Here is a 22,058-nt window from a genome sequence, read left to right as displayed (position 1 = left end):
CTGACTGAGGACAAAGCAGAAGCTGACACCCTCCTTTTTTTTCTATTTTTTAAGATTTTATTTATTTATTTGTCAGAGCGAGAGAGCACAAAGCAGGGGGAGAGGCAGGCAGAGGGAGAGGGAGAAGCAGGTTCCCCGCTGAGCAGAGAGGCCAAGGTGGGGCTCCAACTATAACCCTGGGATCATGACCTGAGCCAAAGGCAGACATTAAAGGTCTCAGGTCATGATCCCAGGGTCCTGGGATCGAGCCCCACCTCAGCTCCCTGATCATCAGAGAGCCTGCTTCTCCCTCTCCCTCTGTTGCTCTCCCTACTTTTGCTCTCTCTCTCTCTCTGTCAAATAAATAAATAAAATCTTTACAAGAAAAACAAAGGGAAAAAAAAGTATTGAGGAAAGAATTGATGGTTTGACATCTCCGTGTGTCTAGATTGGCTGAAAGAATTTCAGGAGTGCCTGGATTCTGCAAAAACTACAAGCTCTGGACATTACACTACAGAACTTAAATAAAATATCAAGGCTGCCATAGAGTGCACCCACCATTCCTTAAAGCCCAAGAGACAAAGGTAGAATTCTGGAAAAGTGAAGCTATGCTTCCTGTGGGAAAATATGAGTTTCCTCCTCCTGAGTGATTTGATCAGTGAACTTTTCAGAACAGGACGTCCAATAGAACCAAGGGAACTATGTACCCTACTATGCCATCCTTTCTGATCTTGTTTCTGGGGTCTGCCTATACCTACTTCCTTGATGCCATATCCATAATTACTTCTACCTTACTTTTCTGTTTTTAAAGATTTACTTATTTATTTGAGAGAGAGTGAGAGAGAGTGAACGCAAGAGAGCACATGCAAGGGAGAGTCAGAGGAAGAGGAGGAGAGAGAGAGAGAGCACATGTGCAAGCAGGGGAGGGGCAGAGGAGGAGAGAGAGGAAGACCCTAAGCAGGCTCTGAGCTGAGCACAAAGCCCAATATGGGACTTGATCCCAGGGCCTTGAGAGCATGATATGCATGAAATCAAGAGTAGATCCCTTAACAGACTGAGCCACCCAGGTGATCTCCCCACCACACTTAGGAAAAGGGAGACGGCAGGGTTTTCTTCCTGAGTCCACTCTGGTAGCAGAAAGAACAAGGACTGGAGGCTAGGAGACCTGGGGTCTAGTCTCAGCTGTGCCACTAAGTAGCAGCAGCCGTGAGCAAGTCACTTACCCATTCCTGAGATTCAGGCTGTTCCTCTGTAAAAGTGGGGATTACTATCTCAGGGATAGCAAGTGGAACACACACATTTACCTCCATCCTGCCTTCAACAGAGGCTACCGTTCAACCTCATCGCTTATTAAAATTTTTTTCTGCAATGTTCTAGGCAGGCCCAATCCATTAAAGTGGATACATGAGTCAAAATCTACTTATTCTTTTTTAATTTAATAATCCTTACAGACCCTTCTAGCTCCTAAATGGAATGTCCTGACTTTCCAACTAAGAGATGGTCAATGTGATCTGGTAATAGCTCACTCAATAAAAGGAAAAGGAAAACTTAGGATCATAATTTCATCCCCTACTCCTGCCCAGCCAGGGACTGAGAAGGATTTTCTTGAGGTCACCCTGTCCTTCCTTCTGTGCCAGAGATTTTGGTATTTAAGCTCCCCCTCCATCAGCTCACCCAGCAGGACAGTCCCAGACTGTAGCTCCCTTTCATCTCAAATGGCCCATACTTAACAGCTTCATATTTGACAGCAAGACATCTCTGAGCAAAGGAATGATCTCAGGTCACGGAGAACCAAGAGTCAGGAGCAAAGGCAAGTAATGATTCTATTTGATGCCTATGAAATCTACCCAGATTTACAGTTCTCACCCAAGCAGGAATGCAATCACATGACAGTATCAGGATGGTGACAGTTTCAGAAATCCAGGTGGTTGCAACTGTATTTTACTGAAAGAATCCAGGAAGTGGTTTAAACAAGGACCCCCTCACCTCCCAAACCACACAGGGGCAGGTCCTGGGTAGGAACACATGTGTGTTTAGGATAGGAGCCCTGGCTGGAGTTCTTTCATATCCAGGAAGGGAGAGGGGAGAAGCAGTTGCCACAACAAGGAGGTGGGGCATCAGGTGCAGACCTACACAGAAACATAAAGTGGACTGTCTCATACTGTACACATTCACAGGCCACGATGATGAATTTCTCTTGCTGCTTGGTCTCACAGTCGCATTTGGGGTATTTGGAGCCGTTCTTCAGGTGGCAGTCGGTGATGCGCATTTTGGAACTGCTTTGGTGGCAGTTGGGCTTCCAGTTCTTGCAGGTTACATTTCCCTGGAAGCAGATGACCTGGACATCTGGCAGAGGCTCGTGGATAAACGTGTTCACCGGCTTGCAAAATCCAACCATCATATTCCGGCGCTTCATCATTTGGTTGCAGTAGCTTGCATTGATGGTGGAGGTGTTCGAGTCTATGTGCTGCAGGAACTTCTCGGCCCTCGACTCCTTGGCCAGAGAAGGCTGGACACTGCCCAGCACCAGCAGCACCAGGACCAGTAGTGGGAACAGGATGAAGAACCTCTCCTGAGCCATGGTGGTCTCACTCCTCTGGAAGAGCCTAGCCAGGAAAGGGAGAGAAGAGAAAAAGTGTTGCCTGAGCAAGAACCCCAGCTCCTACCTGTGGCCCACCTGGCTCACAGTCTCTGTTTGGGTCAGCCGGAAAGGTACCCTTCCTCCTATGAAATTTTCCAAGGATTGAGATGCTCACATACACTCTTGTGGAAGAGTATTTAAGTCCTACTAGCTGGAGAGAGCTGGTCTTTCCCTCTGGTTGGTGACTTGACAGTGAACTGAAATCCTGCAGTCCTATGTCTGAATATTAGAAATTTTAAGATTTAAAATCTATTTGAGGGAGCACCTGGATGGCTCAGTCTGTTAAGTGTCTGCCTTGAGTTCAGGTCGTGATCTGAAGTCCTAGGATCTAGTCCTGTCTTGAGCTCAGCTTACTGGTCACTGGGGAGCCTGCTTCTCCCACTCCCTCTGCTGCCCCCTCTGTTTGTGCTATCTATCCCTGTCAAATAAATAAATAAAATCTTAAAAACATTAAAAAAATAAAATACATTTGAAGAATAAGTACATTTATACCAGTGCTCAAGGTGCTTATCAGGAAATCCTTTTGAATAAAACATGAGCTGAACTGTATCCCTGAAATACCACATGACCTATAGGATCATGATGGGCAGAGTGAGGCCTATTGTTCTCCAACACAAGGGCAACAGCCCAGTTCCTAACACCAGCATCATAGAGGGATGCCATTGTATTCCCAAGAGCAATGCTTCCCTCCCCCAGTGCCTTTGTTTCCCTGCAGCCCACCTGCTCCATCCCGATATTGGTCCAGCTCAAGTTTTTTCAGGTGCTAACCTCAACCACCCTGGTCCCTCTAATCCAAACACAGAAGAAGAAGGAGTCCCTGAGACCATCTCTTCAGCCATTGACCTGGATCTCTAGCTTGGTCTCTAGGACAGAGCAGAAGGCCAGTCTCTGTGATCCTGGTATCCCTGGGGAGAGAATCTTATACAGATTACAAAGGGGCTTGGCTTCCAAGGAAAGATAGGTGGGAGGAGCATCTTGGTTTCACTTTAGTGGGAACCAAAGACATTGTGAGGAAGGACATTGTAGGGAACCATCCACACCACTCTTTTTTCAGGACTGCTGAGAAGGGTGAGTCTTGTTTATAGGAACCATACCATGTGAGCCTCATCTGTCTGCTGGCTCACAAGGAGCAGCAAAGAAAGCCACTACAGTAATGATGCCTGAACCGCAGCAAAGTCCTTGTCATCTCAGGGGGCCATTTGCATCAAACAAATAACTCTTGCAGGTTTGCAAAGGACACATAAACACGTGATCCTCAGAGCACCAGAGAAATGGAGGTCCTCTGTCTCCCCAGGAGTCCTGGCATGACTGGAATTCCAACAGCACCTCTTCTGGTGTGGGGGGCATTCTGCTTTCTGCAGCTGGAAGACTGCATGGGCCTAGGGTCTGGGAGGGGGGGTCTGGGCTTGTAGGGGAGGAGACCTGCGACCTCACCCAGTGTTGGCCACTTCAGCTCTCCTGTGTGTGGAAGGTGGATGTGTTACAGTTCTTGGCCACAGCAACCACTCCTAGAAGGTCAGAGTGGAGGAGAGGAACTAAAGTCAAACGAAACCCCCAAGGGATGTCAGGCTTGCTCAGTCACCAAGGCACGGGACAAATCTTGTGACTTTGCTTCTGTATCCATGTCCTGAACTGTGCCCTGGGCTTTTCATTTCCTGAAAGTGGCAGCTGGAATGCTGAGGGTGTAACCTGACCATGTGAATGGCTTTTCCCCTCCTTAGTACATCATAATCTTAATTCAATACACTGGCTTTGATTTCTCAACACACCAACAGAGAATTATTTACTCTGGCACTTAGAAATGAATAAAATAAGGCATTTGCTGACAAAACAATAATATAAAACAAAACCTAATGGAGTTATATGACTTCATTAAAGCAGTCTTCCACTAAAAAATTTCTAAGAATGGATTTGAGGTTACAAAGAAAGGCTACTCATCAGAAATATGAATTCAGGAAGGAATAAAAAAAGATGGTGATAAGTATGTGAACAAGTCAAAGATCTTTTGACTATATAAAGCAATAATTTCTTGCTGAGTTAAGAAGATAAAATTAAAATATATATCAGGAACATAACTTGGAAGTAATGTGAATTGCCGTGTTCAAGAGATGACTAAAAGTATTGATTAGACTTCTCTATGTTTAGTATGCATTTGAGAATTTCTAAGATAAGCAGTGAAAAGAAGGGAAACATAGGGTTTGAATTCCAAACTAGCAGAGAATAAGTAGACTGTGGATCAGTTAGGAGAGTCTAGTTGTGCTGCAGTAACAAACAATCTCAAAATTTCAGTAGTTTAAAGTTTCTTTCTCATTCCTGCTACATATCTACCTTGGTCCAGCCTAGAAGTTCTGCCTGCTATTGTCACTTGGGAAAACAGGCTGACACAGGCTTGCTCTTTTCCCACACTGTCTTAATCAAAGAGGCAGAGGAAAGAACATAGTACTGGGATGCCCCCATGGCTCAACTGGTTAAGCATCCTGCTCTTGATTTTCGCTCAGGTCATGATCTCAGGTCATAAGATCAAACTCTGAATTGGGCTCTGGGCTGAGCTTGGAGTCTGCTTGGGATTCTCTCTCTCCCTCCTCCTCCTCTGCCTTTTACCCACTCTCTCTCTCTGTCTCTATCTAAGTAAATAAATAAAACCTAAAAAACAAAAACAAAAATAAAAAAACAGCACCACAGAGGACAGCTCTTAATGCTTCTGCTGGAAGGGACATATGTCACTTCTATTCACACTCCATTGACTGGAGAAAACCTCATGGTCACATTTAAGTACAAGGGACAGAGAAATAGGATCCTTCTAGGTGCCTGTAATGAGAGAATTACTTTGAACAGCTTTAATGGCTGTCACAGAATGACAGACAATTACACCACTAATCCAAAAGAAGCAAAGAAAGGATAGGAAATAGAAATGCCAGACAAATGAGAATACTAGCAATGGCAAAATAAGGTAGTAGGTATTCACTGAGGAAAATAAAAATGAATAATTATGTTATATAAATGGACTAAATGGTACAGTTAAAAGACAAGACTGATAGAAAAAAACTAACACTCTTTCTCTGTCTATGTGCATATAGAGAAAGTATACCGACACACTACGTGTATATTTATATATATACATGTACATATAGATAACTTACAATTTTTAAAAATGTTTAAGTAGGTAATATTTTATTAGATGATAATAAGGAGATCAATGGAGTATTTTCTGGAGTACTTTCAGAGAACCCTTATTCCAATAGGTTGAAGAAAAAGTCAGAGTGAAAGAAATGGAGTTAATGAGGAGGCTGACAGTGATGAGATAGAGTAAATTTGTGCACTGACAGGATGGGGATGGCTGGGGAGAAGGTGACATGAAGGGGTGCACATCTTGAGGAAAGAGTCAGTATGGGAGAAGACAGTGAAAATACAGCACAGAGAGAGAGCATAGCTCCAGGAAGGGGGCTGACATGGGTAAAGGAATAGGAGACTGTCTTGTCTGTGATGATGGTGGAAAGGGGAAGGTTGGTACCAGACAAGGAAAAGGATGCAGCTGAGAAACAGTGATGTTGACTAAGAATATGAGCAGCAGAAGAATGTCCCTTCCAGCAATGGGATTTTCTCCAAGCAGTGAGACTTGAGTCTTGTTTGCCTCAAACTTCTGTTTTAAAAAATGGTTCTGAGAATGTCTGCATCATCTCTGTTGTCCTCTAGGTCATGGGGACAGCTATCCAGTATAGAATGAGTCTGTGAGCCATTACTGAGAAACCTCATTTCCCATACATTAAATCACAGTTGCAGTATTTACCTTCATTACACAGATTAAATATGATATCAATCTCTCAAAATTTCTCTCAAGTAGTTTGACATACATCACAGTTGTCATTTCTTTAGGCATATATGATGTGATATTCATTTCCATAAACTGCTCTTGAGAATTTGACTAAAGCCTGTAGAGTGAGGAGACCATATGTATTAGTTGCAGCTTCATGACTGGTATGTTATGTTCAGGAAAATGTTATCACCTCTCTGGACCGCAGTTTGTCATCTATAAAACACATGGATGATTGGCAAAGCACTAATAAAAGAGAATTTAAGTGCATAGCAACTGGAGTCTGTTTGGACAGTGGTCTGGAATCAGTTCACCTTTTTAATTATTCCTGAAACTCCAACTTGCATTTTTCTGGTTGAGTGCAGATGTGTACCCAAAAGTCCTGCATTATGATTTTAAAGATCAATAATATATCAACTTCTGTATTTGTTTCCTTATCTGTAAGTTAGGAATAATTTAAGTACCTTATTCTAAGATGCTATGGACTGAATGTTTGTTTCCCACCCCCACCCCAAATTTGTATATTAAAACCTAAGTCTCAACGGGATGGTAAATAAAAGTGGGGCCTTTGAGAGGTGATTATGTCATGGAGGTGGAGCACTTGGGAATGGGATTAGTGCCCTTACAGAGAGACCACGGAGAGCTCCTTTTGCTCTCTATCATGTGAAACTGGTTCATAGCTATGAAACCATCTAAGTGCCCCTGCTTGCTGAGGACCATCCCTATTTATGCTCATTTCTTGGCTAATATATAATAATGTCCCTCTTCACTCTCAAAAGTGTCCCAACCAGACAGCAAATTATAGGGTCATCCTATTCAAAGCACACTGTAAGCCCTAAAAGAATTTTAATGTTATTATTATTACCACAACTGATATTGTTTCTTCAAGAGTCAAAATTAAAAGTTCACTTTTAATTCTTTTTTTTAGAGATTTTATTTATTTATTTGACAGACAGAGATCACAAGTAGGCAGAGAGGGCAGAGAGGCTGGCAGAGAGGAGGAAGCAGGCTCCCCGCAGAGCAGAGAGCTCGATGTGGGGCTCGATCCCAGGACCTGAGATCATGACCTGAGCTGAAGGCAGCGGCTTAACCCACTGAGCCACCCAGGCGGCCCCTCACTTTTAATTCTGATCTAGTAGTAGAGGTAAGTAGAGGTGACAGTAATTGAAGTTTCCTATTTTAAAAAAATTTATTTATTTATTTTTAATATTTCATTTATTTATTTAAGAGGTAGAGAAAGACAAAGAAAGAGAGAGAGCATGAGAGGAGAGAGGTCAGCGGGAGAAGCAGACTTCCTGCTGAGGAGAGAGCCCGATGTGGGACTCAATTCCAGGACTCCAGGATCATGTCCTGAGCCGGAGGCAGTCGCTTAACCAACTGAGCCACCCAGGTGCCTGAATGAGACTTTTTTTTTATTTATTTTTTATTTATTTTCAGCATAACAGTATTCATTATTTTTGCACCACACCCAGTGCTCCATGCAATCCGTGCCCTCTCTAATACCCACCACCTGGTACCCCAACCTCCCACCCCCCCACCACTTCAAACCCCTCAGATTGTTTTTCAGAGTCCATAGTAATTGAAGTTTCTGATTGGGAGGGAAGGATAAACTGAAAAGTTTCAAAATTCTCTTTATTTTTTTAAAATCATCTTATTGATTTATTGGACAGATAGAAGAGCATAAGCAGGAGGAGCATCAGAGGGTGAGGGAGAAGCAGGCTTCCTGCTAAGCAGGGAGCCCAAGATGAGGGGCTTGACCCCAGGACCCTGGGATTATGAACTGACCCAAAGGCAGACACTTAACTGACTGAGCCACTCAGATGCTATAACTTCTATCTTTATAGAGAATCAGAGAGCAGTGAAAATGGAATGGGTGTATCAGGAAAACACAGGCAGATCTGGGATTGGACATCACAGTAGGCACACTAAGATTTACTGTGGGGTAACTGTCAGAAGGCACTTGCACCTTACAGCTTAGGTGCAGCTTACCTTGCACCTAAAAGTTGCCTTTGGCTACTCCCTTCTGTGTGGTAAACAGTAGAGTGGCCAGAAAGAGGGAGGGGGTAGATCCAGAGCAGGATATGTCTTATCTGCAGTCCCCCATCTTGTTCTATCTCTAAAATTTCCTCTCAAAAGGCCTCGATTCCTGTTATGTTCCTGGGAAAGTTGCCTCAAGACAGCTTCAAATCTCCCATATATCCCCAGGCCTCAGAAAAATGGACCATTGGGGATAGCAATTCAGACCTGTAACTTCATCAGCCAGCTCAGATGAAATTATTACTGGCTGAAGTTCTCAGTGAACAATGTAGTTTTGTTTAACATTTCTGAGTGCTTGTCGATTGATCAAGTTTCAGAAAATACTCTCTTCCAATGAAAAGTATTTAGACTGGGTGTAGGAGTAAGTCAGGGAGGTCTGGGATTTGTCCTGACTTTCACTGACCTTCCAGCCCCTTGAGAGGATGGCCCTGTAATCAGTTCATCCTGTCCAATGACAAGTCTAAGGAAAGAGAAGAGAGCTGTCTCTGGGATGGCCAAATAGATATGCCTGCTTATCTGCATGTTATCATCTCAGTCTCAAAAACACTTTCTGCTCCTGACTCTATGCCTACTTAACTTCATTTGTGACTTTATGGAACATCATGTAGTGAGAAAAAGCATGGGCCTGAATTAGAGCCGCAACGCCATAGTGTAGCCTATGACTAACAGCATGGTGTGCGTATGCCTCACTGTACGGCACACTAACTAAACAACAATACTTTTACTATCTCTGATTTTATGGTTTAGGTGTAAAACATCAGTCTTCAGCAGGGAATGTAGAGATAAGGGAAAAACTGCAAACACATTCTAAACTTTTGGAGTTCATCATGGTGGTATGGGCAAAACAATTCTCAGACTATGTGAGATGTATTACAAGAGTGAGCAAATGAGCACAAGGGTTAATGTGGTTCACCTGGACATGTGTTTATGGAATACGTGGAGGAAACAGAGTGGAAGAAGAAACTTTTTCCTCCACCCTCTTAGATTCAGAGACCAGGAATGTACAAATTAAGCTGGCAAAAGATAGACTAGCAAGAGAAAAAACCCTAGTTACATACACATATACAGCACCCAACGTGAACCCTAATGGCTTCTATAGACTTTGGGAGATGTGTCAAAGTAGGTCCATCATTTATAACAAATGTACTGCTCTGGTGTAGGATGTTGACAATGGGAGAGGCTGAATAATTATATATGAGAATTCTGCTTTCTACTCATTTTTTGCTGTGAATCAAACTGTCACCACAAATGATGTCTATTTAGAAGGACAAATTAAAATGTGATGCTGATTTCTTCAAAAATTCCAGACTTTTACTTACTTCTCTCAGCATCATCTTTTCCAGTCCTGTCTATGTTGACACAAAAGTTGGGTATTCATCCTTTCTGATGGAGGCATAATACTCTATTGTATATGTCAAGCTGAGAGAGTCAATTATCATATGGTTTCACTTACTTATGGAGCATAAGGAATAACATGGAGGACATTGGGAGATGTTCAGGATGGTACAGCAAGCTTCCACATACTGGATGGCTTATAAACAACAAACATCTCTAAGTGTTTAAGGGATTGGAAAGTCCAAGATGACAGCACCAGCAGATTTGGTGTCTGCTGAAAATCCACCTGATATTTATAGATGTTTTATAGATGGCTACCTATTTGCTGTGTCTTCATATGGTAGCAGGGCAGGGAGTTCTCCTGAGCCCCACTCCTGTGGGCTCTACCCTCATGACCTAGTCACCTCTCAAGTACTTGACCTCCTAATACCATCACATGTGAAATTTCAACATTTCAAACATTCTGCCAGAGCAATTGTTTTTCTACCCACCAGTTCCTCTATTAGATTATTTAGTTTAATAAATATTCAATCAATTAGTGGCCAGTTAATCTTAACCAAAGCAAGTAGGACTATCCAAAGGCAAAAAGATAGTCCCTCCAAGAAATGGTTGGTAGAAGTCAAGATGGCAGAATGGTAGCAGGCTGAGATGACATCAGGTTGCAGGAGTTCAGCTAGATAGTTATCAAACCATTCCGAACACCAACAAACCCAACAGGAGATCGAAGAGAAGAGCAGCAATTCTTGATACAGAACATTGACCACTTTCTGAAAGGTAGGACTTATGGAGAAGTGAATCCAAAGAGATGGGAAGGTAGCCTGTGCGGGGAGGGGCCAGTTTCCGGCAAGCCACAGAGCAATGGAGCACAAAATCAGAACTTTTAGAAACCTGCTGTACTGGGGTACCTGGGTGGCTCAGTGGCTTAAAGCCTCTGCCTTCAGCTTGGTTCATGATCTCCGGGTCCTGAGATGAGCCCCACATCAGGCTCTCTGCTCGGCAAAGAGCCTGCATCCCCTTCTCTCTGCCTGCCTCTCTGCCTGCTTATGATCTCTTTCTCTGTGTCAAAAAAAAAAAAAAAAGAAGTCTGCCACACTGAAGGACATCGCTCCAGAGTCTACGCGGGGGTGGAGGCCTTGTGGGGACAGCATGGTCTCAAGTCCTGTGGGGTCACAGAAGGATCGGGGGTGTCTGAGTGTAGCAGAGCCCCCAGGTATTAAAGCAGGGAAGCTGGCTACAGAGACAGAGCCAAGGAGTGAACTCTGAATTCGGGGTTACCTTAAACTCTGATCTGTGGCACAGTCAGGGCATTGCTCTTTGAGCAGGGACCCCACAAGTGGCAGGGCCGGGGAGACCCCCCCCCCAGAGTGTGGCAGAGATCTGCTGGGTTTGGAGACCCTAAATGGGGCTGTGTGCCTGAGACAGAATTTCTGGGTCACAGGTCATGTGAGCTCAGAGAAGAGCCGTGGACCAGGTAGTCATTGAGTGCTTTTCTCCAAGGGTGCACTGAGGAGTGAAGCCCTGAGCTCTTGGTTTCTCTAGGCTGGAGATTGGGAGGCTGCCATTTTCATTCCCATCCTCCAGAGCTCTACAGAAAGCATTCAGGGAACAAAAGCTCCCGAGAGAGAAACCAAGCAGATTACTTAGCCAGCCTCTGGCAATGGCAGAGCAATTCCGCCTCAGGCAAAGACACTTGAGAATCACTATAACAGGCCCCTCCCCACAGAAGATAAGCAAGAAATCCAGCCAGGACCCAGTTCACTGATCAAGGAGAAGAGGGTAATTCCAGAGGAGGGGAAAGCAAAGCCTGGAATTCATGGCTTTCTGCCGATGATCCTTTATCTTGCAAAGTTAATTAAATATTTTTAAATTTAATTTCTTTTCAGTGTAACAGAATTCATTGTTTATGCACCACACCCGGTGCTCCATGCAATACGTGCCCTCCGTAGTACCCACCACTTGGCTCCCCCAGCCTCCCAACCTCCCACCCCGCCAAAACCCTCAGATTGTTTTTCGTAGTCTCAAAAGTGGCTGCACCAACTTGCATTCCCACCAGTAGTGTAGGAGGGTTCCCCTTTATCTACATCCTCTCCAGCACATGTTGTTTCCTGTCTTGCTAATTTTGGCCATCCTAACTGGTGTAAGGTGGTATCTCAATGTGGTTTTAATTTGAATCTCCCTGATGGCTAGTGATGATGAACATTTTTTCATGTGTCTGATGGGCATTTGTATGTCTTCGTTGGAGAAGTGTCTGTTCATATCTTCTGCCCATTTTTTAATGTGATTGTCTGTTTTGTGTGTGTTGAGTTTGAGAAGTTCTTTATAGATCCTGGATATCAGCCTTTTGTCTGCACTGTCATTTGCAAATATCTTCTCCCATTCCGTGGGTTGCCTCTTTGTTTTGTTGACTATTTCCTTTGCTGTGCAGAAGCTTTTGATCTTGATGAAGTCCCAAAAGTTCATTTTCACTTTTGTTTCCTTTGCCTTTGGAGACATATCTTGGAAGAAGTTGCTGTGGCTGATATCAAAGAGATTACTGCCTATGTTCTCCTCTAGGATCCTGATGGATTCCTGTCTCACATTGAGGTCTTTTACCCATTTTGAGTTTATCTTTGTGTATGGTGTAAGAGAATGGTCAAGTTTCATTCTTCTACGTATAGCTTCCCAGTTTTCCCAGCACCATTTATTGAAGAGACTGTCTTGTTTCCACTGTATATTTTTTCCTGTTTTGTGGAAGATTAATTGACCATAGAGTTGAGGGTCCATGTCTGGGCTCTCTACTCTGTTCCACTGGTCTATGTGTCTGTTTTATGCCAGTACCATGCTGTCTTGGTGATCACTGCTTTGTAGTAAAGCTTGAAATCAGGTAACGTGATGTCCCCCACTTTATTTTTGTTTTTCAACATTTCCTTAGCAATTTGGGTCTCTTCTGATTCCATACAAATTTTTGCATTATTTGCTCCAGCTCTTTGAAGAATACCGGTGGAATTTTGATCAGAATGGCATTGAAAGTACAGATTGCTCTAGGCAGTGTAGACATTTTAACAATATTTATTCTTCCGATCCAAGAGCATGGAATGGTCTTCCATCTTTTTGTGTCTTCTTCAATTTCTTTCATGAGTGTTCTGTAGTTCCTTGAGTACAGATGCTTTACCTCTTTGGTTAGGTTTATTCCCAGGGATCTTATGGTTCTTGGTGCTATAGTAAATGGAATCGATTCTCTAATTTCCCTTTCTGTATTTTCATTGTTAGTGTATAAGAAAGCCACTGATTTCTGTACATTTACTTTGTATCCTGCCACGTTGCTGAATTGTTGTATGAGTTCTCGTAGTTTGGGGGTAGAGTCTTTTGGGTTTTCCATATAAAGTATCATGTCATCTGCAAAGAGAGAGAGTATGACTTCTTCATTGCCAATTTGGATACCTTTTATTTCTCTTTGATGTCTGATTGCTGTTGCTAGGACTTCTAATACTATGTTGAACAAGAGTGGTGAGAGTGGGCATCCTTGTCGTGTTCCTGATCTCAACGGGAAGGCTGCAAGCTTTTTCCCATTGAGGATGATATTTGCTGTGGGTCCCTCATAGGTAGATTTGATGAAGTTCAGGAATGTTCCCTCTATCTCTATACTTTGAAGTGTTTTAATCAGGAATGGATGATGGATTTTTATCAAATGCTTTTTCTGCATCAATTTAGAGGACCATGTGGTTCTTCTATCTTCTCTTATTGATTTGTTCTATCACATTGATTGATTTGCGAATGTTGAACCATCCTTGTAACCCAGGGATGAATCCCACCTGGTCATGGTGGATAATCTTTTTAATGTACTATTGGATCCTGTTTGCTAGGATATTGTTGATAATCATGGCATCCATATTCATCAGTGATATTGGTCTGAAATTCTTTTTTTTGGTGGGGTCTTTGCCTGGTTTGGGGATCAAGGTAATGCTGGTTTCATAGAAAGAGTCTGGAAGTTTTCCTTCTGCTTCAATTTTTTGAAACCACTTCAGGAGAATAGGTGTTATTTCTTCTTTGAAAGTTTGGTAGAATTCCCCAGGGAATCCATCAGGACCTGGGCTCTTGTTTTTTGGGAGGTTTTTGATCACTGCTTCAATCTTGTTACTGGATATTGGTCTATTCACTTTATCAATTTCTTCCTGGTTCAATTTGGGAAGTTTATAATTTTCCAGGAATGTATCCATTTCATCTAGGTTGCTTAGCTTATTGCCATATAACTGTTGATAATAACTTCTAATTATTGTTTCTACTTCCTTGGTATTCATTGTGATCTCTCCCTTTTCATTCATAATTTTATGAATTTGAGCTTTCTCTCTTTTCTTCTGGATTAGTGTGGCCAATGGTTTATCAATCTTCTTGATCCTTTCAAAAAACCAGCTTCTAGTTTCATTGATACATTCTACCCTATCTCTGGTTTTTACATCATTGATGTCAGCTCTAATCTTGATGATTTCCCTTCTTATGTGTGGAGTTGGATTGATTTGTTGTTGATTCTCCAGTTCTTTAAGGTGTAGAGACAGCTGGTGTACTCTGGATTTTTCCAATTTTTTGAGGGAGGATTGGGTGGCTATGTATTCCCCCCTTAGGACTGCCTTTGCTGTATCCCATTGGTTTTGTACTGGAGTGTCTTCATTCTCATTGGTTTCCATGAATTGTTTCAGTTCTTCTTTGATCTCCTGGTTGATCCAAGCATTCTTAATCAAGGTTGTCTTTAGTTTCCAGGTGTTTGAGTTCCTTCCAAACTTTTCCTTGTAATTGAGCTCCAGTTTCAAAGCATTGTGATCTGAGAATGTGCAGGGAATAATATCAGTCTTTTGGTATCAGTTGAGTCCTGATTTTTGACCCACTATGTGGTCTATTCTGGAGAAGATTCCATGTGCACTCGAGAAGAATGAGTATTCTGTTGTTTTAGGATGGAACATTCTGTATATATCTATGAGGTCCATCTGGCCCAATGCCATTCAATGCTCTTGTTTCTCTGTTCATTTTCTGCTTGGATGATCTGTCTATTACTGAGAGAGGTGTGTTAAGATCTCCTACTATTAATGTATTCATATCAATATGACTCTTTCTCTCTCTCTTTTTTTAAATGATTTATTTTTATTTTTTTGTCAGAGAGAGAGAGAGCATGCGCAAGCACAAGCAGACAAAGTGGCAGGCAAAGACCAAGAAAGAAGCAGGCTCCCCACCGAGCAAGAAGCTTGATGTGGGACTCCATCCCAGGACACTGGGATCACGACATGAGCCTAAGGCAGCCGCTTAACCAACTGATCCACCCAGGTGTTCCGTGACTCTTTCTCTTCATTAGCAGTTTTCTTATGTAATTTGCTGCTCCCATATTGGGGGCATATATATTTACAATAGTTAGATCTTCTTGGTGGATAGTCCCTTTAAGAATTATGTAGTGTCCTTATGTATCTCTGACTAATGTCTTTAGTTTAAAATCTAGTTTATCTGATATGAGAATCACTACCCTGACTTTTTTTTGAGGCCGATTGGCATGAAAGATGCTTCTCCATCCCTTCACTTTCAGTCCAGGACAGGGCCAGGGGTGATTGTCCTGGGTCAGGGACTTAATCACCTGTCCCTAACTGCCCATATTCCCGCAATTTTCTCCCATGATCCTTTGCTCATTTTGAGTGCTTTCAACCAGACTCCAAGTTAATGCTGGTCCCCAATCGCAGGGCACTCTTGTATTGGGGTATTACTTTCCAGTGGGTCACTTCTGGTGGCTTCCTCCCCCTTTTGTTTATCTTCCGATATCAGTCTGATGTTCCCACTCCATTTTGTCTGCCCACTGGCATCTTTTGCCTCCGTAGAGATCCAGAAGTGTATAATTCTAATCTCAGGTAATCAGCTCACTTTAGGGTATAGGTTGAAACAGCACCTCCACCTACTTCCCCGCCATCTTGTCTCCTCCTAATAAAATATTTTCAATTTTATTTCTTTTTTATTCTAATTTTTTAAGGGTATATCCTTAGTTTGAAATGGTGTCTTGTAGACAATATATGGATTGGTCCTGTTGTTTTATCCAATCTGTATCGCTGTGTTATTTTATGGGCAAATTTAGGCCATAGGCCATTCATGTTGAGAGTGATTATTGAAAGATACATTTTTATTGACATCAGTTACCTATGAAGTCTTTGTTTCTATAGATTGTCTCCATATATTTCTGTTCAATGATATTCTTAGGATTTTTCCTCTTTTATAGAACCCCCCTTAATATTTCCTGCAGTGTCAGTTTGGTGGTCACATACTCTTAAACCTTGCTGGTCTTGGAAGCTCTTTACCTTTTGATTCATTTTGAATGTCAGTCTTGCTGGACAAAGTATTCTTGGCTGCATGTTCTTCTCATTTAGTGCCCTGAATACGTCTTGCCAGCCCTTTCTGTCTTGCCAGATTTCTGTGGACAGGTCTGACGTTATTCTGATGGGCTTTCCTCTGTGCATAAGGAATTTCTTTGTCCTAGCTGCTTTCAAGAGCTCCTGTCTACAATTATGATTCATCATTTTCACTATCAGGTGTCTTGTGGTCTTTCTAGATTTTATGATCTTTGGGGGAGACCGTTCTGCCTCTAGTATATGAATGCTGGTTCCATTCACAAGATTGGGAAAATGTTCATGGAGAATTTGTTCAACTATATCTTCTAGTCTTCCTTCTTTCTCCTCCCCCTCAGGGGTTCCAGTAATTCTGACGTTGGAACATTTCATGGCGTCATTTATTTCCCTAACTCTGTTTTCATGGCTTCTAAGCTGTTTGTTCTAGGCTTTCTCCTGATCCTTTTTCTCTGCATTCCAGATCACTGATTCTATCTTCTGTCTCAGTTACCCTAGCTTTTAGAGAATTTAGATTAGATTGGAACTCATTGAGAACATTGTGAATATCATCCCTGTTGGCTTTTACATCTGCCCTAAACAATTCCATTTTTTCATTGACGGCTTTCTCCAACCTAGCTATTGCCTGGATAATTGTTAGCCTGAGTTCCCTTTCTAACATATTGTCTATGTCCATAGCTATTAGCTCTGTTGCAGAAGGCCTGGTCTCTGAATTTTTCTTCTTTTGGGCATTGCTCCTTCTAGTCATTTTGGTGAGAGATGGCTGAATGGATGTGTAGCTGAATGTATTGACAGTGGTTCAGGGAAGGTGCACCCTAGAAGGCTTCTGAACAGTCCAGAGTCCCCACACAAAAGAAAGAAAAAAGAAAAAAAAGAAGAAGAAAGAGAGAGAGAGACAGGAAAAAAAATGAAAGATAAAATAAAAGAGAAGGCCTAGACCAAATGGGCCCCAAGGCAAGATTTATGAAGTATATAAACAAAAACAGACAAACAAAAAGACCAACAAAAGTAGATGACAAGAGAAAAGAAAATAAATAAGTAAAAACAAACAAACAAAAGAACCTCGTCAACAAGAACCTCAAGTGTAAGATTTATATACTACCAGGATAAAAACAAATACACAGAAACACTGGTGGAAGAAAAAGATGGGGGAGTGGTTATAAATTCTCAGTGTGGGTGAGGAAGGTTAATTTGATTCTTCCTGGATGTATCTTGATATCTTTGTTAAAGGACTCAACTTTCCTAAGATAAAGGGGGATTAAAAACTGGTTTACCGAGGGAGGAGTCAAGATGGCAGAGAAGTAGCAAGCTGAGACTGCTTCAGCTAGCCTGAGATCAGCTAGTTAGCTTATCTAAAGATTGCAAACACCTGAAAATCCATCAGCAGATCGAAGAGAAGAAGAATAGCAATTCTGGAAACAGAAAAACAACCACTTTCTGAAAGGTAGGACCGGCGGAGAAGTGAATCCAAAGTGACGGGAAGATAGACCCCGGGGGGAGGGGCCGGCTCCCGGCAAGCGGCGGAGCAACCGCGCACAAAATCAGGACTTTTAAGAGTCTGTTTCGCTGAGGGACATCGCTCCAGAGGCTAAACCCGGGCGAAGCCCACGCAGGGTCAGCGTGGCCTCAGGTCCCGCAGGGTCACAGAAGGATCGGGGGTGTCTGAGTGTCACAGAGCTTGCGGGTATTGGAACGGGAAAGCCGGCTACAGAGACAGAGCCGACAGTAAGCTCACAGCTCGGTGTTACCTTGAACCGGTCGCAGGCTCGGTGAGCTCGGAGCGCGGCCAGAGGTCAGGCAGACGGGAGTAACTGGGCGTTGTTCTCTGAGGGCGCACTGAAGAGTGGGGCCCTGGGCTCTCGGCTCCTCCGGGCCGGAGACCAGGAGGCCGCCATTTGTATTCCCGTCCTCCGGAACTCTACGGAAAGCGCTCAGGGAACAAAAGCTCCTGAAAGCAAACCCGAGCGGATTACTCACCCCGGCCCCGGGTAAGGGCAGTGTAATTCCGCCTGGGGCAAAGACACTTGAGAATCACTACAACAGGCCCCTCCCCCAGAAGATCAACAAGAAATCCAGCCGAGACCAAGTTCGCCTACAAAGGAGTGCGGTTTCAATACCAAGGAGAGCAGCAGAATTCCAGAGGAGGAGAAAGCCAAGCAGGGAACTCATGGCATTTTTCCTGTGATTTTTTTTAGTCTTGCAGTTAATTTAATTTTTGCTTTTTCATTTTTTTTTTCTCGCCGTTGGGTACATTTTTTTTTTTTTTAACTGTTACCTTTTTCTTTTTTAAAGATTTTTTACTAGTTTATCTAATATATATATTTTTTCTTTTTTACATTTTTCTTAGGTGTTTTCTTTTTTAAAAAATTCTTTTCTTTTCTTTTCTTTTCTTTTTTTTTTTTTTTTTGCTTTTTTTTTTCTTTCTTCCTTTTTGAACCTCTTTTTATCCCCTTTCTCCCCACTCACGATTTTGGATCTCTTCTAATTTGGTTAAAGCATATTTTCCTGGGGTTGCTGCCACCCTTTTAGTATTTTAATTGCCCCTTCATTTACTCTTATCTGGAAAAAATGACAATGTAAAAATTCAACACAAAAAAAAGAACAAGAGGCAGTACCGAAGGCTAGGGACCTAATCAATACAGACATCGGTAATATGTCAGATCTAGAGTTCAGAATGACAATTCTCAAGGTTCTAGCCGGGCTCGAAAAAGGCATGGAAGATATTAGAGAAACCCTCTCGAGAGATATAAAAGCCCTTTCTGGAGAAATAAAAGAACTAAAATCTAACCAAGTTGAAATCAAAAAAGCTATTAATAAGGTGCAATCAAAAATGGAGGCTCTAACTGCTAGGATAAATGAGGCAGAAGAAAGAATTAGTGATCTAGAAGACCAAATGACAGAGAATAAAGAAGCTGAGCAAAAGAGGGACAAACAGCTACTGGACCACGAGGGGAGAATTCGAGAGATAAGTGACACCATAAGACAAAACAACATTAGAATAATTGGGATGCCAGAAGAAGAAGAAAGAGAGAGGGGAGCAGAAGGTATACTGGAGAGAATTATTAGGGAGAATTTCTCCAATATGGCAAAGGGAACGAGAATCAAAATTCAGGAGGTTCAGAGAATGCCCCTCAAAATCAATAAGAATAGGCCCACACGCCGTCACCTAATAGTAAAATTTACAAGTCTCAGTGACAAAGAGAAAATCCTGAAAGCAGCCCAGAAGTCTGTAACATACAATGGTAAAAATATTAGATTGGCAGCTGACTTATCCACAGAGACCAGGCAGGCCAGAAAGAGCTGGCATGATATTTTCAGAGCACTAAACGAGAAAAACATGCAGCCCAGAATACTATATCCAGCTAGGCTATCATTGAAAATAGAAGGAGAGATTAAAAGCTTCCAGGACAAACAAAAACTGAAAGAATTTGCAAACACCAAACCAGCTCTACAGGAAATATTGAAAGGGGTCCTCTAAGCAAAGAGAGAGCCTACAAATGGTAGATCAGAAAGGAACAGAGACCATATACAGTAACAGTCACCTTACAGACAATACAATGGCACTAAATTCATATCTCTCAATAGTTACCCTGAATGTTAATGGGCTAAATGCCCCTGTTCAAAAGACACAGGGTATCAGAATGGATAAAATCAAAACCCATCTATATGTTGCCTCCAAGAAACTCATTTTAAGCCCGAAGACACCTCCAGATTTAAAGTGAGGGGGTGGAAAAGAATTTACCATGCTAATGGACATCAGAAGAAAGCAGGACTGGCAATCCTTATATCAGATCAATTAGATTTTAAGCCAAAGACTATAATAAGAGATGAGGAAGGACACTATATCATACTCAAAGGGTCTGTCCAGCAAGAAGATTTAACAATTTTAAATATCTATGCCCCCAACGTGGGAGCAGCCAACTATATAAACCAATTAATAACAAAATCAAAGAAACACATCAACAATAATACAATAATAGTAGGGGACTTTAACACTCCCCTCACTGAAATGGACAGGTCATCCAAGCAAAAGATCAGCAAGGAAATAAAGGCCTTAAACGACACACTGGACCAGATGGACATCACAGATATATTCAGAATATTTCATCCCAAAGCAACAGAATACACATTCTTCTCTAGTGCACATGGAACATTCTCCAGAATAGATTACATCCTCGGTCCTAAATCAGGACTCATCCGGTATCAAAAGATTGGGATCATTCCCTGCATATTTTCAGACCACAATGCTCTAAAGCTAGAACTCAACCAAAAAGGAAGTTTGGAAAGAACCCAAATACATGGAGAATAAACAGTATCCTTCTAAAGAATGAATGGGTCAACCGGGAAATTAAAGAAGAATTGAAAAAAATCATGGAAACAAATGATAATGAAAATACAACGGTTCAAAATCTGTGGGACACAACAAAGGCAGTCCTGAGAGGAAAATATATAGCGGTACAAGCCTTTCTCAAGAAACAAGAAAGGTCTCAGGTACACAACCTAACCCTACACCAAAAGGAGCTGGAGAAAGATCAAGAGAAAAACCCTAAGCCCAGCAGGAGAAGAGAAATCATAAAGATCAGAGCAGAAATCAATGAAATAGAAACCAAAAAACAATAGAAGAAATCAACGAAACGAGGAGCTGGTTCTTTGTAAGAATTAATAAAATTGATAAACCCCTGGCCCTACTTATAAAAAAGAAAAGAGAAAGGACTCAAATAAATAAAATCATGAATGAAAGAGGAGAGATCACAACTAACACCAAAGAAATACAAACTATTATAAGAACATACTATGAGCAACTCTACGGCAATAAATTTGATAATCTGAAAGAAATGGATGCATTCCTAGAAACATATAAACTACCACAACTGAGCCAGGAAGAAATAGAAAGCCTGAACAGACCCATAACCAGTAAGGAGATTGAAACAGTCATTAAAAATCTCCAAACAAACAAAAGCCCAGGGCCAGACGGCTTCCCGGGGGAATTCTACTAAACATTTAAAGAAGAACTAATTCCTATTCTCCTGAAACTGTTCCAAAAAGTAGAAATGGAAGGAAAACTTCCAAACTCATTTTATGAGGCCAGAATCACCTTGATCCCAAAACCAGACAAGGATCCCACCAAAAAAGAGAGCTATAGACCGATATCCTTGATGAACACAGATGCGAAAGTACTCAACAAAATACTAGCCAATAGGATTCAACAGTACATTGAAAGGATTATTCACCACGACCAAGTGGGATTTATTCCAGGGCTGCAAGGTTGGTTCAAGATCCGCAAATCAGTCAATGTGATACAACACATCAATAAAAGAAAGAACAAGAATCATATGATACTCTCAATAGTTGCTGAAAAAGCATTTGACAAAGTACAGCATCCCTTCCTGATCAAAACTCTTCAAAGTGTAGGGATAGAGGGCACATACCTCAATATCATCAACGCCATCTATGAAAAACCCACCGCAAATATCATTCTCAATGGAGAAAAACTGAAAGCTTTTCCGCTAAGGTCAGGAACACGGCAGGGATGTCCATTATCACCACTGATATTCAACATAGTACTAGAGGTCCTAGCCTCAGCAATCAGACAACAAAAGGAAATTAAAGGCAACGAAGAAGTCAAATTATCACTCTTCGCACATGATATCATACTATATGTGGAAAACCCAAAAGACTCCACTCCAAAACTGCTAGAACTTATACAGGAATTCAGTAAAGTGTCAGGATATAAAATCAATGCACAGAAATCAGTTGCATTTCTCTACACCAACAGCAAGACAGAAGAAAGAGATATTAAGGAGTCAATCCCATTTACAATTGCATCCAAAACCATAAGATACCTAGGAATAAACCTAACCAAAGAGACACAGAATCTATACTCAGAAAACTATAAAGTACTCATGAA

The 22,058-nt window shown here is 41.9% G+C and overlaps 2 pseudogenes across 2 annotated transcripts in view; both read right to left on the bottom strand.

The window, feature by feature from the left end:
- Positions 1-1,903: 1,903 nt before the first annotated feature.
- On the bottom strand, positions 1,904-3,518 carry LOC309867779 (ribonuclease pancreatic pseudogene; annotated as a pseudogene). The gene is made up of 2 exons (XR_014316710.1): positions 3,464-3,518; positions 1,904-2,585 (listed from the first exon to the last, which is right to left on the bottom strand). The product of XR_014316710.1 is annotated as a ribonuclease pancreatic pseudogene (transcript).
- LOC309867791 (ribonuclease pancreatic pseudogene) overlaps positions 1,904-22,058 on the bottom strand; it is a 148,519-nt pseudogene continuing 128,364 nt past the window's right edge. The window contains exon 3 of the transcript XR_014316708.1: positions 1,904-2,108. The product of XR_014316708.1 is annotated as a ribonuclease pancreatic pseudogene (transcript). The remainder of the gene's footprint in view (positions 2,109-22,058) is intronic.

Source organism: Mustela nivalis (genome assembly GCF_964662115.1).
Source record: "Mustela nivalis genome assembly, chromosome: 6".
Taxonomy (NCBI): domain Eukaryota; kingdom Metazoa; phylum Chordata; class Mammalia; order Carnivora; family Mustelidae; genus Mustela; species Mustela nivalis.
This window is presented reverse-complemented; position numbering and strand designations above follow the sequence as displayed.